Source organism: Rhinoderma darwinii (assembly GCF_050947455.1).
Source record: "Rhinoderma darwinii isolate aRhiDar2 chromosome 2 unlocalized genomic scaffold, aRhiDar2.hap1 SUPER_2_unloc_6, whole genome shotgun sequence".
NCBI classification, from domain to species: domain Eukaryota; kingdom Metazoa; phylum Chordata; class Amphibia; order Anura; family Rhinodermatidae; genus Rhinoderma; species Rhinoderma darwinii.
Window position 1 is genome coordinate 419,773 of NW_027461729.1, and position 11,145 is coordinate 430,917.

At 40.7% G+C, this 11,145-nt stretch overlaps 1 non-coding gene and 1 pseudogene across 1 annotated transcript; both read left to right on the top strand.

Annotated features, from left to right (window-relative positions):
• Window positions 1–4,036: 4,036 nt before the first annotated feature.
• LOC142681822 (U2 spliceosomal RNA) lies at window positions 4,037–4,205 on the top strand (annotated as a pseudogene).
• Window positions 4,206–10,539: 6,334 nt separating this feature from the next.
• On the top strand, window positions 10,540–10,734 carry LOC142681821 (U2 spliceosomal RNA). Its single transcript, XR_012853670.1, has one exon. It is a non-coding gene; the product is annotated as a U2 spliceosomal RNA (small nuclear RNA).
• Window positions 10,735–11,145: the final 411 nt, after the last annotated feature.

Consider the following 11,145-nt stretch of genomic DNA (forward strand, 5'->3'; position numbering starts at 1 on the left):
GAGCGGCAGCTAGGTCTAAGAGGCGTAGGGCGTACTCAGAGGTGGCAGCGGGGGTGCCGATGGGAGTACCTGCTAGAGCGAAAGCAGGGAAACCAGTTGACGCGCCCCCGGAAGCACCAGCTGAAGGTCTCCCCCCTTCTCGCCAGTTGGGGGAGACAAGCATAGCTGCCTCTGAGGTGACAGAAGTCCCTGAAACGGCCGCGAGTGCGTTTCCTGCCCCTATCGTAGGGGAGGAGGCTGCCATACAAAATGCTCCAGAAACCTTGCCCGTGGAGTCCATCTGGGACCCATTTTCGATAAGTGCCTCAGGTATGGCGGGGGGTCAGCTGTCTGACATGAGTTCCTCTCCAATCTCCTCAAGTTATACAGTCGGTTTGAAGTCGGAGGGCGATGAGAGTTCGAGTGAGGTCTCTGGTAACGCCGAGGACTGCTGAGGCCACCTCGGGTAAGATTACATAAGACTGTCTCTTTTCCCTTTTCCTCATGGCAGAGTTAGGTGGCATTTCCTTAAATGTTAGGAGCGTGCATTCTAAGACGAGAAGAGCTGCCCTGTTTGACTATCTTTCTATTTTTTCCGCCACCGTTTTTTTCCTACAGGAATGCTGTATCCCACATCGCACGAACTACAACAAATATAAGGAAGACTGGAGACTCGGACCTTCAGTGTGGTCCGGGTCTAACGATTCCAGAGCCGCAGGTGTCGCCATTTTATTTAAAGGGAACGTTTTAATTGACAGTTTTAATGAAATTTTACCAGGTAGAATTTTATTGGTCAAAGCTTTTATAGACGGTATTAGATGGCAGTTTTTAAATTTTTATGGGTCCTCGGACAAGAATGAAAGAGCTAGAATGCTAGAGATTTTACCCCTTTTTTTAAACGATTCAGAGCCACTTGTTTTAGCGGGTGATTTTAATTGTATTTTAAAGGGGGAACGCCGGTTCTCTAACTCAGTAAGCAGGAATTATGACAAAACCTCCTCATTATTAAAAGATATAGTTACTGATTTTAAACTTACTGATGTTTTTAAGAAATGTAACAGCAATTTATCTGCAGAGGCCGGCGTCACCTGGAGCAATGTGAACTGTAGCTCCAGGATCGATTTTATATTCTGCTCTTATCAAGTACTGCCTTTTAAATGTGATCTTAATCCCAATGTTTTATCTGATCATAAATTATTGTATTTTAAAGTTAAAAATGATATTGGGAAAAATACTGTCAAAAAAGCCTGGAAAATGAACGTTTCCCTTTTAGATGATCCGCAAATTTTATCTGATTTTATTACCTTTTATAAGGGCTGCAGACGGGTAAGACATCCAAATATGTCCATAGTCTCATGGTGGGAGAAAATAAAAATAAAAATAAGAGACTTTTTCATAAAAATCGGAAGGAGAAAAGCAAAAGAAAAACAGGATTTTTTTGCTAATTTGAATACCCGTCTGCAGACCCAATACAAGTTCAGAGAACAGGGTATGCAGGTGGAGGAGGAGATTATGGAGATTAGGAAGGAGATCTCCCAGTGCCTGGAGCAGAGAGGTAAGGAAATTGTCTTTCGTTCAAAAATGAAACACCTCGAGGAAAATGAGACCTGCTCCAGGTACTTTTTTAAGAAAATTAACGATAAGCATACCCTGTTAGACAATGTTGATGGAGATACAAACACTGACAATATTTTAAAAAAGGTACACAGATTTTATGCGGATCTTTTTAATATAAAGCTTGTTAATGTTGATTTGATGAACGACTCATTGAAGGAGGTTGACGCTGTTTTAAATCCTGTCTCCAAAGATTTTTTATTACAGGATATTACGGAACAGGAGATTTTAGATACCATCAAGAGTTTTAAAACAGGTAAAGTCCCTGGCCCTGATGGTATACCCATAGAGTTTTATGTCACATTTTATGGAGTTTTAAAAGAGGATCTCTATTCCCTTTTTACTCAAGTTTTTAGAACAAAAGCCCTCCCGGGGTCCTGGAAGAAAGGTGAGGTGTCCCTGCTTTATAAAAAGGGGGACAAAACAGATATTAAAAACTGGAGGCCTATCACCTTACTAAACACAGACTACAAAATAATGGCCAAGATTTGCGCGAATAGGCTAAAGGCTGTTATAGAGAAAATCGTCCACTCCAACCAAGTCTGTGGGATACCTGGGAGGAGCATATGGGACAATTTAAACCTTTTAAAAGATGCTATTGGTGATACGAAGGAGAGAAAAGGCAGATTGGCGGTTTTATCCATAGATTTCGAGAAAGCCTTTGATAGAGTATCACATTTTTATCTTTTTAAGGTTTTAGAAAAGATGGGTATACCAGAAGGCTTTTTACAGTCTCTGAAGGCCTTTTATGAAAATTGTACGAGCAAGATTTTAGTAAAGGGTTTTAAGACACAGGATGTCCTTTTAAACTCCGGAGTGAAGCAGGGGTGTCCCTTGTCCCCACTACTTTTTATATGTGCGATCGAGCCTCTACTCTGCAGACTGAGGAATGACAAGCAGATATGTGGAGTCCCCCTGCCGGGCGGGGGGGGACTAGAGGCAAAAGTAGTGGGGTACATGGATGATGTCGCGGTCCTGTGCAGGGACGCCCCGTCACTGCAAAAAGCATTACAACAGATATACCAATTTTGCTGCTCCTCCGGTTTTAAAGTCAATTTTAATAAAAGTAATATTTTAAATATTGGCAATATGATTTTACAGGACATTCCAGTCCCTGTGTCGGAGTCTGTACAGATTTTAGGGGTCTCCTTCAATGAGTCAAACAATGGTTTTATCAGTTGGGACTTGGTGGCACAAAAAGTTAATAAGAAAATTTGTTTATGGAATCTTAGAAAACTGACAATGGAGGGAAAAATTTTAATCACAAAAATGGTGATTTTACCAATTTTATTATATCTAAGTATGGTTTTCCCTCCCCCTGATATTTTATTAAAAAAGATTACCAAGGCATGTTTTACATTTTTATGGAATTCTAGGATGGAGAAGCTCAGGAGAGAAAAAGTGATGTTGCCAAAGCTAATGGGTGGTAAAGATTTTCCAAATATAAAAGCATTTCTTTTAATCCATTTTTTTACACTGTGTCTTAATACTGTTTTTAAGGAACACTACTGGTCTTATTTTATCCGTTTTAACACTGGCTATTTTATGAGGAGGTACGGATGGTTCTCTACTGTTTTAAGCTCGCCATATGCTTTTAACCTGCCAGACCAGTATAAGATTTTAGAAAAAATAGTGAACCTTTTTAACTTAAAAGACAAAAGAATAGAAGATGTAAAAAATAGTAAATATGTTTTAAAGGAAATAAAAGAAAATGTTTTAATAGCCCCCATTAGCAATTTTAATGAAAACAAGTGCAAATTCATCTGGAGCATGGTTAATGCTAAATTCATTTTTAATTCACAGAAGGATCTGGCCTGGAGCTGCGCCCACGAGTGTCTTCCATGCCGGGCATTCCAGCATCGAAGGGGACTGACCAACTCGGCTGCGTGTCCAAGGGGAGGATGCCGCGATGACGAGACAGTCTTACATCTTTTTTGGCAATGCTATTTCTCACAACTGATATGGACAAAAATCCTCCCCTTGATGAAGAAGATAACCGGAATAAAGAGAATTACAAGTGAAGGCGTTTTTTACGGATGTCTGGAGTGCCCAACAAGGACTCAGAAAATTATGGCATGGAAGATTACTAACTGCGTTAAAGCAGCTCTGTGGGCGGCCAGGAATATTCTTTTATTCAAACATGAAATTTTATCTGTGAATGATATTTTAGGAATTTGTTTTTATGAAATGCACAAGTATTATCTTTTAGACAAAAAATTCTCTCCTGTTTTAAGTAGAAAATGGTTTTTTAGCGAATGGAATTCTATAATATGATGCCACCAAGTGCCCTTTTATAAATTGTATGATTTTAATCTGACAATTTGTATTTATTTTTTAACCATTGTTGTAAAATCTGAAATCTCTGTAAAAATGTTGAAAAATGTTGATTTATTGTAAAATCTGAAAAATTTTAAATAAACGGTTACCCCCAAAGTTGGGGTAGTCAACTTAAAAAAAAATCTGTTCTTATCAGTTTAATATCTGATACGTCCCCTATCTGGGGACCATATATTAAATGGATTTTTAGAACAGGGAGATGGAAATAGAGCTTGCTCAGTCCACTCCACGCATTGACTTGGTATTGCAGTATTTCCAGGACCGGTGCACCCTTTCCTTATGTGTTTACTAAAATCAGATTCCAAAAGTGCTTTTTGTGTTTGCCATTGTTTTTGTCTTTCGGATGGGATCTCCCCTTTTAATCCCATTATTTCAACACCTGTTGGACAATGCATTTGTACAGTCATGTGTGATAATGAGCTAATTTATTAAATGCAATTAATTAATACATTGCCACCTCTTGTTTTGTGTCGTCTGTGTTTCTGTGTTTCCGGCATTTCACATTGGAACAGCTCATTCACCTTCCTTGTCTTCTCTCCGCCCTCCCTCCTAGGTAGGTTAAAGAGCTGCACCTGAGCCAGCCACTGATTGATGCAGCACCATAGTCAAATAGTGGAGTGGAGTAGGGGAACAGCAAACAGCCATTAAAGCAGCCAGCCCGCCCGCCCGCCCGTCACAATGGACCTACCTGTGTACACTAGATGGATGTGATGGAATGTACTGTGGTCCCTACATTTCAAGAAGAAGTAAGAATTGCAGTTGCAACAAACCCTTGCTTGCCTACAAAGAGAGCAGCAATTTGGATTTGTTACTATGTTACCTGGAAGAATAACAAACTGTGCAAGGATGGAGGTTGTAGGAGCAAGGAGAACAAGTTGTCTGTAAAGTTGGTGGATGCCTATTTTCCATTTTGCAGTCCCTTGTCTCCCTCTTGTGGCCTCCTGGAGGCAACTAGCTGTGCAAAAAAAAGACAGCCTGGGGGCCGGCTGTTGCAGTGTTGCCCTCTCAGGCAACACTGAGTGACTGACTGAGCCGCACCGTCTTATATAAAGTTCAGACGGAACTTTGCACGTGTCATAGTGGAGACCTCAGGAGCCAGAGCCAGCTTTCTGACATCATAATGGGGCCTCAGAGATAAAAGCCTGGGCCCAGGCAGTGTTGGTCAGTGCTGCTCAGCAGGCAGCACTGGACTGGATTAAAGCTGATACAAGGTGTGAAAGGAGAAGGGGTGGCAGTGGGCATGCACTTACTGCTGCTGCTGCTGCTGCTGCTGCCAGTGTTTGCACGGCAGGAGGGCATTTGGGCGTTGCCAGGAAGGCGTTTTTATGTCGATTCCTCCTCTTTCAGCACTGCATTGTGGTGCAAGCAAAAGAAGCAAATCCTGTCTTGCTTCCTCTCCGGCCTTTATTCACCTCCCGCTTAGTAGCTGTGAGTGTGTGTGAGCCTGCAGGGCCCCATGGAATTGCCTAGGAGTAGGCTGAATTGCTGCAAGGGGTGAACAGCAGTATTGGGCAGGCTCGGTCAACGCGCGGCCCGTTCGGGTTATCGCTTCTCGGCCTTTTGGCAAAGATCAGTGGTGGGGGACTGCTACTGGTCTGCGTCAGAAGGAGTGATCGGGGTCCTCCTTGTGGGGGCCCCGGATTGTGTTCGGGGGTGATCGTGGGTTGGAGAATATATCGACCTGCAAAATGGCGAAAACGGCTCAAGGACTTGAGGACACGGTGCGATTGGAAGTCGAGGAGGGATTTCGTGACCGAATTGGATTGGATCAGATCGTGAGGGAGATTCTGCAGAAGCTCCCTTATCTCAAGGTAACGGATGTGTTAGCTTTGCAAGATTTCCAGAGGCAAGGAATTTATGATATCACTCTTTGTTTTGAGGATATATGTAAGAAAGTGTATGCGGATATATTGAAGATGAAGGAGGAGAAGAAAGTGACTGTTTTGGAGCATATAAGAGTGATACCATCGTTTAAACAGCAAAAGTTTATGTTAATAGTGCACATGTATAACCCAAAAGTTAAGGACGACACGGTGAAGGTTTTTTTGACAAGATATTGCAAGGAAGTAGTTTTTGACAGAAGATTGGTGAACAAACATGGATATTTGAATGGTAAAAGAAGATTTTTTGTTATATTTAAAGAAGATTGTGAGGTACCTGCAGTTTTTTCAATTGGTGGAGAGAGGGGCTTTTGTTACTACCCAGGACAGGATATGTATTGCAGGCATTGTTTTGTTTAGGGCCATGTACTGGAAAATTGTCCAGTGAAAGAAGAGGTATGTAGGAACTGTAATAAACCAGGACATAGTGCTAGAGAATGTCAGGTAGCAAGGTTGTGTGACATATGTGGAAGTGGGAATCATCTAGCAAGAAAATGTGTACACTGGGGGAAGCAGGTGCAGGCAAGGGAGGAAGGAGTTAAGAGAATTGGGAATAGTTCCATTAGAGGCAAAAGTACATATGCAGACAGAGTTAAAAGTATAAGTCATGGCTTGCAAGATGTTGCAAAAGTACAAGCAGATAGAAGGATTGTTGGTGCTTGTAGTTCCACAGAAGATGGTGGACAAACAGTTTTGGAGGGAAAACCAGTTTTGGAGGGAAAAACAGTTTTGGAGGGAAATGCATATTCAAATGAGGGGGAGGGGCTTGAGGACATTTTGAATGAGATCTTTCTGGCTCCTTCAGTGATGGTAGAGAATATCTCCAATAGTAGTGAGAGTGATGTGGATGGGGAGGATTGCCCTGATCCTGCAGTTGGGGAAGGTGAGGAGATGGAGTGCCAGGGTGATAGCTCTGATGTCTCCTTGACTCCAGGACAAAGAGTTTTAAGTGAAGAAGAATATGAAGATGCTGATGATGTTGTTATTGAGAGAGGAATGGAGGAAGGGGAGGCCGCTTCTGCCAGTAAAAGAACTAGGGTAGAAGGGTCTTGGACTGGGTTGCAGAGGGATCCTGTCTTAACTGGAGGTAGTCAGATGTGCAGGGATTCTGATACAGGATCGCCTGATATAGGGGTTTTTTTAAGTCGCAAGGTTGAGAGACAGGGCCCTTTTAAGTAAGAATATGGCTGACAAAATGGTGAGCATTGCTATAGTCGCAATAATGAGTGTGTTGGTAGCTACACTGAATGTGCGGAGCATTGGATCCAGCACAAGAAGAGCTGTAATTTTTGACCACCTAAGCACATTGAAGGTTGATGTGATATGCTTGCAAGAGTGTGCTATAAGATCTGCACCCCATAGCAGTGAGTGGCCTCAGGGGCAGTCCTTCTGGTCGCCTTGCGCTGAGAATAAAAATGAAGGCATTGGTATTTTACTCAAGAACAGTAATTTTAAAGTTTTGGAGTGTAATGTGATTTTACCAGGTCGTTTTATGATATTGGTTTTAGAGTTTTTAGGACAACGTATTAGGATTTTTAATGCTTATGCACCAGCAGATAAGCAGGCACGTGTGTCATTTTTAGAAACTCTTAAACTTTTTATGCCTGGTAGGGTTTTTACCATTGTCTTAGGTGATCTTAATTGTATCAGAAGTATTAATGATCGTCAGAGCTCTACAGATGTCAAGTTAGATATTACCTCTAATGCTTTAAATAATATGGTGCAGGACTTACGTTATACAGACGCAGGGCTGATGGTTACCACCGAGGAGAATTTTACATACATAGCTGATAGTGGGAGATCAAAATCCCGGATTGATTATATTTTTGCGTCCGAAGGAGTTAAGGTGGCTCGATGTGACCAAGTGATGACCAGCTTTTCAGATCATAAGATTATTACTGCGGAAATAAGTGTCTCAGAGTCAGCTGTCTTTGGCAGAGGGCTCTGGAAATTAAATATAAGTCTTTTGCAGGATGAAGAGGTAGTGGAAGATTTTAAAAAAGTGTTTTTATCTTGTGTTGATAAACAGAAGTGTTTTAGCAGCATACTGGTCTGGTGGGATTGGGCCAAGGAGAAGTTTGCTGGGTTTTTTAAACAAACTTGTTTTAAGAAGGCACAAGATAGGAAGAAGAAGGAAGCCATTTTAATCTCAAGATTGGAAGCACTTTATAAATTCAGGAATATTGGTTTTGATGTGAGTAGCGAAATTGAGGACATTAGGGAGGAGAGGAGAAAGTGCTTGAAAGAAAGTGGGAGAAACATTGTGTACCGTGCAAAAGTACAGCATATGGAGGAGAATGAGAAGTGTACTCGGTACTTTTTTAAGAAATGTTTTAATTCCAAAGGGCTTTTTAAATCGATTCTAACCCCAGATGGTGAAGTGACTGGGAAGGAGATGGTGAAGGGAATCGTTGGCTTTTATGAAACACTTTTTAATAATGATAGCAGAGCGTCTGAAGTGGAGATTAATGACTATTGTAAGATTTTATCCAATAATGTGCCAGAGGAAAGTGTTGGCTTTTTAACGGAAGATGTGAGGAAGGGGGAGGTCAAGCGCGCCATGGAGGGTATGGCAAAAGGGAAAACTCCTGGTAGCGATGGCCTCCCTGCTGAGTTTTATTGTTCTTATTGGCATATAATTGGGGAAGAATTTCATAAGGTTGTGCAATATATCTTTAGTTGCGGGCTTTTATCATCTTCTATGCAGAATGGGATTGTGACTTTGATTCATAAAAAAGGTGATGAAAAAGATATAAGAAATTGGCGCCCAATCACATTGTTAAATAATGATTATAAAATTGTGGCAAAGATTGTGGCAAACAGGTTAAACGATGTGATAGGTCTTATGGTAGGGGACTATCAGGTGTGCGCAGTACCTGGAAGAAAGATTTCTGACAACTTAGTGCTTTTAAGAGATATTATTTATTATTCAAATTTTAACAAAATTCCTTTATTTATTGAATCAACTGACTTTGAAAAAGCATATGATAAAGTGTCACACCGTTTTATGTTTACAGCTTTGAGACAGCTAGGCGTCCCTGAAAAACTGCTTAGAGTGATTAGAGGATTGTACAGTGGAGCTAATAGTCAAATATTAGTAAATGGTCATGTTAGTGAAGCATTTAGGGTAAGATCAGGAGTGAGACAGGGATGCCCTCTCTCCCCAATTCTTTTTATATGTGTAATTGAAACACTTTTAAAATCAGTTCAGCAGGACAAAGGAATGAGAGGAGTTTTTGTCCCAGGTGCCAATGGGAAAAATGTAAAATCGATAGGCTACATGGATGATGTGGCCTTTATCTGTAATTCTCAGAGTGATCTAAATAGAGCGAATCTCCATTTGAGGATTTTTTGTAGCTTGGCAGGGATGAATGTAAATTGGAGCAAATGCCAGCTAGTGAATTTTGGACAACAAATGGATGTAGTGGTGGATAAGATTCAAAAGAAAGAAGAGATAGAAATACTAGGTATAATTTTTGAGAAAGATTTAAAAGGCAAGAAGAGTCATGCAATATTGGAGAAAAAGGTGGAGAAGAAGATAAATTTTTGGAAATTGAGAAAATTGTCTTTTAAAGGGAAAATTTTAATAATCAAAGCTGTGATTTTACCTCTACTTTTATACACAACGATGATCCTCCCGCCGGGGAAGTTATGGATGAGAAGAATGACGAGGAAACTGTTCATTTTTTACTGGGGATCAAAAATGGAAAAGATAAGAAGAGCGACTGTTATGAGCAACCCCGAGCGGGGAGGGTATGGTTTTCCAAATATAGAGGTTTTTATAAAAATGCATTATTTTTTATTGATTTTTAAAACCGTACAGTGCAACAACAGGACAGCTGACATGTGTAAGTATCTAGCAGGTTGGTTGCTTACAAAATGGGGATGGTGTGAAAGGGACCTGAGGAGACCCATGTCATTGGTAATGCCTGTTTTTTATACGGTCCTCAGGTCCTTTAGTGATCAATACCGATTGAGTTCCCTTGGTAAGCCTGAGAAAAGTGCAATAGTACAACATTTGAGGAAAGATGAGGTTTTGTGTGATGTGCCATTTTGCAGTTCTGCACAGTCAGCTAAGATATGGAAGTTATTTTACGTGTCTGGGCTGTCAAATAGACAAAAAGACGTGACATGGCTCTCATTACATGGCTGCCTCCCAACCCGATCTTTTATGAGTAGACGGGGCATTAATATACGAGAAGTATGTCCAAGAGAGGGTTGTGGAGGTATAGAAGATATTTATCACATATTTTGGGACTGTTTTTATGCCAGACAAGTTCTGTTTTTATTGGAGGGCCTGTTTGCTGCACTTACTGGTGTTAGGAATTTTATTTTTGAAAGGGTTTTAATTGGTCAAGATTTTACTTCTGATTTAAATGTACGCGTCTGCTGGATTGTTTTTACTATTTTTAAGGAGGTTTTATGGGATACTAGAAACCTGCTGGTTTTTGGAAAGAACATGCTAACTCCGAGAGAATGTAGAAAAGTGTTTTTATCCAGATTATTTACAGTGTTTTTATGTGATAAGAAGAGATTAGGTGATGGAAAAGCGGAAGAAATCTGGAAACATACGGAATGGAACAATTTTTGTAAGTAAACTTGATTATTTATTCTTTTACTAGAAGTGTCGACCAATAGTTTTTTTTCCAAATGATGTTTTTTTAGACCTTGTTTTATGGTTTGAGTCACATGACGTGAAACTGATTACAGAAATATAAACGAGAGTCTGCTAACTGAGGAAAAAAAAAAAAAAAAAAAAAAAAAAAAAAAATCTGTTCTTATCAGTTTAATATCTGATACGTCCCCTATCTGGGGACCATATATTAAATGGATTTTTAGAACAGGGAGATGGAAATAGAGCTTGCTCTGTCTACTCCACGCATTGACCTGGTATTGCAGTATTTCCAGGACCGGTGCACCCTTTCCTTATGTGTTTACTAAAATCAGATTCCAAAAGTGCTTTTTGTGTTTGCCATTGTTTTTGTCTTTCGGATGGGATCTCCCCTTTTAATCCCATTATTTCAACACCTGTTGGACAATGCATTTGTACAGTCATGTGTGATAATGAGCTAATTTATTAAATGCAATTAATTAATACATTGCCACCTCTTGTTTTGTGTCGTCTGTGTTTCTGTGTTTCCGGCATTTCACATTGGAACAGCTCATTCACCTTCCTTGTCTTCTCTCCGCCCTCCCTCCTAGGTAGGTTAAAGAGCTGCACCTGAGCCAGCCACTGATTGATGCAGCACCATAGTCAAATAGTGGAGTGGAGTAGGGGAACAGCAAACAGCCATTAAAGCAGCCAGCCCGCCCGCCCGCCCGTTACAATGGACCT